At 44.1% G+C, this 7,618-nt stretch overlaps 1 protein-coding gene across 1 annotated transcript in view; it reads right to left on the bottom strand.

Moving 5' to 3' along the window:
• Positions 1-7,293, bottom strand: part of LOC101857851 (E3 ubiquitin-protein ligase TRAIP) — a 42,495-nt gene extending 35,202 nt beyond the window's left edge. Inside the window, exon 1 of the mRNA XM_035970947.1 lies at positions 6,908-7,293. The gene's annotated coding sequence lies outside the window, so the exon portion shown is untranslated. The remainder of the gene's footprint in view (positions 1-6,907) is intronic.
• Positions 7,294-7,618: the final 325 nt, after the last annotated feature.

The raw sequence follows: 7,618 nt of genomic DNA on the forward strand, positions 1-7,618 counted from the left end.
CCCATCCTTATTTTTATTAGGTAAAACCCCCCTACTCTTGACTCTAGAGGCCTAAACCCACAGAGGCCATATTGGGCTTATTGAGGGGTAGGAACTGCTGAAACAGCGCCATTCTTTGCTTGAATTTTGAGTGTTTCCTTCCAGTCTCGCGCTTAGTTTACTCCTCAACGATTAACTGGCAATTCAGGGTCTCTGGGATTTAGCTTTGGACTTTACGAACGAAACTACAAAATCACAGACCTATAGACTTATCGGAGAGTCTGTCTACGTACACGGTAACCGGGCACCTAATCTCACCTAGATTCAGTATTTACGTACATGGTAACCGGGCACCTAGTCTCTGTATCTACGTACACGGTAACCGGAATTAAAATATATCAATATTTGTCCTGTGCTGTCACTCGCTGAAGAAAAAGAAAGTCATACAAGCGTCTTGTCGGGCTCGCCATTGTGACCAGTTAGTGAACCTGCGCGTTTGTGAGTACCGGTTGGGGTCACCAAAGTTCATTCAAAGTCTGTGCGCTACGAAGTATAGGGCTCCGGAATGGGGGGACTATTGATTTCTTTTAATGGTACAGTCGGGGGAGGGGTGGGGATGAAGGCAACACTGGATGACAAAAACTGAACTTGGAGTTCTGAACTGCCCGGTTATCCTGTACGTGACACTGAGACTACATGCCCGGTTGCCGGTTTCCGTGTACGTAGATATTGAGGCTACATGCCCGGCTACCGTGTACGTGACACTGAGATTACATGCCCGGTTGCCGGTTACCGTGTACATAGATCTATATTTATATTGAGGCTTCATGCCAGGTTACCATGTACGTAACACTGAGACTACGTGCCAGTTTGCCGGTTACCGTGTACGTAGACACTGAGGCTGGGTGCCAGTTTGCCGGTTACAGTGTACGTAGACACTGAGGCTGGGTGCCCGGTTACCGTGTACGTAGACACTCCATAGACTTATAATGGCAACAGTCTACAGAGAAGCTTATAATCAGATCAAGATCTATCCCCTAGATCTATATCTGTTAGAGAATTAACATGCTACTAACCCTCGTCCTGCAGGGGCCGGGTTTATGTCGCCCGATAAGCCTATTTCGGCACCTCGCCTGCGTTCTGGTCCCGCATCAGTCTGGCCCCTGGCTCTCACGTGAAATTCGGGTCCCGCGTAGGATCCCCATTCAAGCAGGTCAAGTGTGTGTGCGTCAGTCTGCAAGAGTTTGTGTGCGTTTGTGGCCTTCTTCTTGAACCGCCTGCGTTGGTTCGTAATCGAGGCATACGTCTCATTCAAAACACGCAAAGTTGGTAGCTCTAGATGTTCGTCCAATAAAATTATAGAGAAGAAACAGACCCACTTACTTAGACATGAGGAGCTCGAAAGGATAGTCAGGAAACAAGACTTCCATTTTTCTATAAAAAATCTTTCAAATGAGCTTGATTTTGTATGAAATGATATTATCTGATAAAACATAAGTTTGTATGTTTGATAGTTTGGAATAGATCTAACATTTTTGTGCAGGTACAAAGAACTTGTAATTTGAGTGCAAAACATTCGGAAATTGACCTTATATCCCTTTCGAACCTCATGTCATTATAACAACAAGAGCATAGAGACTATAGAGAAAGTGCGTAATACAACTACTCTCATGTAATGTCTTATCAGCTTGTGAGAAGGGGTTATTCGTGTTTACACTTTACAGAAAGCTAGATCTATCATGAAAGATAGAAAAGCGTTGTTATTTTTATCCTCGATTAAAAGGCCGTCGTTATTCGGACTTGAGTCCGAAAAACATTTTTTCATATAGTCCGAATAAAAAAATTTCTTATTCGGACTCGAGTCCGAATATGAAAAAATGTTCGCAGTGGCTATTTTTACGGCGAGCCGTAAAGATAGCCTCCCAGGCTATTTTTACGGCGTGCCGTAAAGATAGCCTCCCAGTGAGTCCCAGGCTATTTTTACGGCGATCCTCGAAAAGCGACCCTACTCCGCCTCTCATGTACGCGACATGCCTCAATGTATTAGATCTAGGCCTATAGTAGGAGCCGTTCAAAATATAAACTTACACCTCAGAGGGGAAAGGGTGTCTTTGGCTTCTGTAAGAAAAGTGTAAGATTGGGTGGGGAGGTTAACCAAATATTATGACACTTCTGTGAGATGAACGTTTTGCTCATGACTGGAAAGAAAAGGTAAAAGAAAAAGTGGATAAATGCCAGTAACAAGACCCAGATCTGCATGATCACTGCAGATCCCTGTTGTTGTTGTTTTTTTGTTGTTTTTTTTAGAGGAAAGGGGGGGGGGGGGGTTTACAAATAATTTTGAAATTATGATGAAAATTCTGTCGGTGGATATCTAATTTCTTAATGTTTCTTTGTAACTTTGCAACTGTTTTGTTGATCTTTTAATGTCTTGATGTCTTTTATTTGTAAGGCACGTACCTATTGCATTGACAAGAGTCTCAATGTCTTCCATATTTATGCGTTCTTTCTAGTTCATATGGTTTGATTAAATTGTATTAACTGAAATGATATTTTTTTTACAAGCTGGTTAAAAAAAGCCACGTATAGTACAGGTATCTTTAAAATAATAATGGAAGTTGAAGATCGGAAAAAGTACTAATTAAATTGGTGTGGATGGGGGTTGGAGGCAAATGTGAGAAAAGTGGTATTTGGGTTTTGTGTTTTAAAAACGTCCCCAAAAGTGTAAGATTATATTTGAACAGCCTCATAGGTTTTCCATTTCCTCCTCTTCACCGCCATTCTATTCTCTTCTTCATCTTCCTTCTCCCTTCCTCCACCTCTTCCTTCTTCTCCCCACCATCATCATTCACCCTCTCTTTATCATCACCACCACCATCACCTCCTCGTCATTATCATTACCATCACCACTGCCACTGCCAGCATCATCATCTCATTCACAGACATCACTACATTATGTACCACACCCACAAGAAGAGCGGCCATTTTGGAGTTAACACTTTTCGCCTTGGGAATGCCTATATAAAATGTTCCTCCTTCCTTTGCACTGAGCAGATTTTTGATAGAGGTGTAAAATATTTTGTTGTTGTTCACAGTGATTAATTTATTAATTATTGTGATGCAATTTCAGGGTACAGGAACACATACATTTTTTTACATTAAAATTTCAAAATTTTGCTCAGTACGATTGACCATCTGTATCTACCATTCCACCAATTTTCATGCATTTTGTTAGAAAGTAAGAAGCCTTCGGTTTTTAAAAATAATTGTTTGTTTTGCATGTTGGTGCTGTTTCCATTCCATGGCAACTTTCATATTTTCGGATTTATCAAAATATACTTTCTTCATTATTTCTTATGCCCGTATAATTTTTTTCTCCTAAATATGAATCGGAAAAAGAATCACCCTTGGGGTGAGCTGTTCCCCGTAAAAATGGACAGTAATAATATGAGCACATCAGAAAACAAAAAATAAAAACTTAAAAAATGCGATCTATTTTATTATTTTTGAAAGAATCCCACAACAACAAGGTCCTAGTAAAGAACATAAAAACATTGAATTGTTTAAAAGTCCAGAATAAAGACTAATTATGAAGCCAAAGACACCCTTTCCCCTCTGAGGTGTAAGTTTATATTTTGAACGGTCCCTACTATAGGCCTAGATCTAATACATTGAGGCATGTCGCGTACATGAGAGGCGGAGTAGGGTCGCTTTTCGAGGATCGCCGTAAAAATAGCCTGGGACTCACTGGGAGGCTATCTTTACGGCACGCCGTAAAAATAGCCTGGGAGGTAGAGTTGGGGCGAGCGGACGGGCGGGTTCGTTACTCGCGGACTCAGTCACAGCGAACGGGTAACGGACGGCCATGAGAGCGAACTGCGAACCTCAAGACAGTTCGTTTTTTGGGTCCGCTCCACAATTTGACTCTCTCAGGGAGCGGACTGCGGACCTCAAGCCTCAAGTCAGTTCGTTTTTTGGGTCCGATCCACAATTTTATTCACTGGGCGGGCGGGCGGCCGGGCGAACGGACGAACTCTAGCAGACGAGATACTCGACGCGAGATTAGACCCATCGTCTATTGTTTGTTAATTAGGCCTGATGTTTCAAACCACTAGCGGTGCCACAGGGAGTGAGAGAGGCTGGTGACGTAGTACTATGAGTGTAACCTTTCACCTCGTGCGTGGGGCACACTGTGTACGTTCCTATTATCGCAAAGGGGGGGGGGGGGGGGGGGGAATTTCCGCCGTGAACGCCTAGCTACAATGTGAGGCAGGAGGGTGATTTTTTAATTAATTATTATTTTTTTTGGGGGGTGGGGGGGGGCGGGGGGTTGTAAGTTGAAGGCAATGGAAGGAGTCGTTCCCGTCCGTCCGTCCGCCAGCTCGAATGCATGGAGTCTCTCGGTCCGTCCGTCCGCTCGCTCGCTAAACGAACTGTTGTCTCTGCACGATGTGTAGCGAGTAGCAAACTACTCTTCACAAACAGACGGTTCGTTACCCGTCCGCTCGTTTGCGGGTAGTGCCAGCGGGTAGTTCGTTACCCGCGGACGCTAATTTTGCGAGCCCGACCCAACCCTACTGGTAGGCTATCTTTACGGCTCGCCGTAAAAATAGCCACACTGCGAAAAATGTTATTCGGACTCGGGTCCGGAAAAAAGGAAGTGTCTTCGTTCTATAAATCTAACGTTCAGTGCTTCCAATTTTCCGCCATGTTTTAGTTTCCCCCACACCTTTTCTGCCGATCCGATGCCCGCCACCTCATTGATACGCCCCCCCAACCCCCATGTTTCCCACTTTCTTTGTTGTAGAAAAGGTAAAATTGAAGATTAGAAGACCACCTGGCACCTGCATATTAACCCTCATCCTGCGGGAGCCGGGTTTATGTAGCCCGATAAGCCTATTTCGGCACCTCGCCTGCGTTCTGGTCCCGAGTCAGTATAGCTCCTGGCTCAGCGCACGCGCAGCGCGCATCCTCTTACGTGTCATTCGGGTCCCGAGTCGGATCCCCATTCACGCAGGTCAAGTGTGTGTGCGTCAGTCTGCTTGAGTTTGTGTGCGTTTGTGGCCTTCTTCTAGAACCACCTGCGTTGGTTCGTAATCGAGGCATATGTCTCATTCAAAACATGCCAAGTTGATAGCTCTAGATGTTCATCCAATGAAATTATAGAAGAAATTGACCCACTTAGACATGAGGAGCTTGAGGATAGTCAGGAAACAAGACTTCCATTTTTTCTATACAAAATATTTCAAATGAGCTTGATTTTGTATGAAATAATACTACCTGATAAAAAATGAGCTTGTTTGATAGTTTTGAATACCCTTGTGCAGGTACAAAGAACAATTTGAGTGTAAAACATTCGGAAATTGACCTAAATTATCCCTTTTCGAACCTCAGGTCATTCATAACAACAAGAGCGTCCAGAAAGGTTATTCAAATGGGCGTAACTACTCGTAATGTCTTATCAGCTTGTGAGAGGGGGTTATTCATGTGTTTGTAACACTTTATAAATATAGAATGCTATGAAGGATAGAGCGTTATTTTCATCATCAGTAAACACACTCCCACGGTATTCATGGCGAAAACACACGTTTCCCGGCGCGTGCGCTGTACACCAACAGTACACACTGAGTGACCCCGGCGGCCTGCCCGGCGAGTCCGACGTAATCGGTTGCTGATAAGATACGCATCTGGGCACAGACGCAGGATAAGAGTTAAGAGCTGTGAAAGACCGATTCATTCAAATACACAAGCCTGTGTCATATCGATTGTTTACCAAGAAAAAGTTGTGTTGCTGTGTAGAGCTGAGCATATACGGCAACTTTTGACTCCATAGACCAGCGCACAATTCATTACGTAGATCTACGTCAAGACTAGCTTATTATTGTAATAATGATCAGTTGCCGGGGGGGAAAAGACTGACGCGTATGCGACGTTCAACGCCCGCACCGATAGTGCCCCCTACCCGACACGCACACAGCCAACGTGTGCAGGCCGCCCATCTGACCCCGACACACGCTATCGAGCCATCTTTAATTGCTTCTGATGACCTCTTGACAAATAAACATTTATTAGCAGCGCTATAACTTTTCAGGCCGGCCTCAAATTCATCATAAGATTAAAACTCGGCTCCTGCACAAAACGCCTTTTTGCCCGAAGTGATCCCGGTCTCTACCCAGCCTGAGGCGAGTCACGAATGAGGCAGGACAGGAAGCCGGATTCACGAGTCACAGGAAGTCGGAAGTCGGAAGTGATGTCATGCTGAACAAGAATCAGAGTCCGAATAACATTTTTTCAGATTCGGACTCGAGCCCGAATAACATTTTTTTCAGATTCGGACTCGAGTCCGAATAGTCACTTCGGATTAACAAACTCCAAAGGTATTCATGGCGAAAACACCCGTTTCCCGGCGCGCACGCTATACACCAACAGTACACACTGTCAGACTGAATGATCCCAGTGGCCTGCCTCGAACGTCCGACGTAATCAGTTGCATAAGATTCGCATCTCAGCACAGACGCAGGACAAGAGTAGTTAAACTATTGGGGAAGATTGAAGAAAACCGGACCACTCATCATACAGTATTTTGTGCGAGAATGTGGGGTGGGTGGTTGGGGTGGAGGGGGGTTCAGGGGGGTCTCCCCCCTGACAAATTATTAATGAATAGATTTACCGGTCCGAGATTCTCCATTGAGAGATATTTTAAAAAACGGGAAAATCATGAATTCCTAAGGTTGAAACAGGCAAAGTCAGTCCAGTCCGCTGGTCTGGTATTCATCTATTGTTGTCTCTAGATCTAGAGATCTAGAATCTAGAATCCAGATCTAGATCTAGATCTAGATCTAGATATCTAGATCTAGATCTAGTACACGATTATCTAGATCTAGATCTAGATCTAGGTCTAGTTAAATAGTGTCCTCCCATTACTTACCCTGATTATACAATCAGCCAGACTTCAACTTCAGCCTCAGTCACAAGTGTGTCATCATTCAATTCCGTCTTGTTCGGGTGGGGTTCAAGTAGGCTACACAGACACAACCACAAGTCTAACGTTGAGATGCATTGATGAGAAAAAAAACTGCTTTCAACATCTAGAGATATAGATCTAGAATCTAGATCTAGATCTAGATCTGATTCTCTGATTCTCCCTTTCAATTTCAGCGGTGGTGTCCAAAAAATGTCCATCACCACAAATCACAGCGAAGAAAGATTGCTGCGATTGGCTAGTTTTTTGACACTCGTTTCCCCTGGAGATCATAAAAATCATTGGCAAGGGTGTTATTAAAATTTCCAAACGGCACAAGACGAAAAATGCCTTATTGCCTTGTTAAACGTACAAATGGCCGCCAACTGTGGTCACTGGTCGAGGATACCGGAACTAAAGGGTTTATTTTGGTAGCCCAAGGAGTTTACAGTTCTAAGCTCCTTGTGGTAGCCTCGTCACTGGTGGTCACCCACCAGCGCGAACTGTGGTCTTTTCTGCACAAAGGAAGTTGGACAGGGGCTCGGCAGTGTATGGGAATTTTTTTTAAGGGGGTGGGGCGGGCCTGGGGAATTAATAAGATGGAGATAGGAAAATAATATAATAAAAAGAGAAACGTAAAAAGTAAGAGAGAGAGAGTGAGAGAGAGAGAGAGAGAGA

This window comes from Aplysia californica, unplaced genomic scaffold (assembly GCF_000002075.1).
Source record: "Aplysia californica isolate F4 #8 unplaced genomic scaffold, AplCal3.0 scaffold00014, whole genome shotgun sequence".
In the NCBI taxonomy this organism is placed as follows: Eukaryota; Metazoa; Mollusca; class Gastropoda; order Aplysiida; family Aplysiidae; genus Aplysia; species Aplysia californica.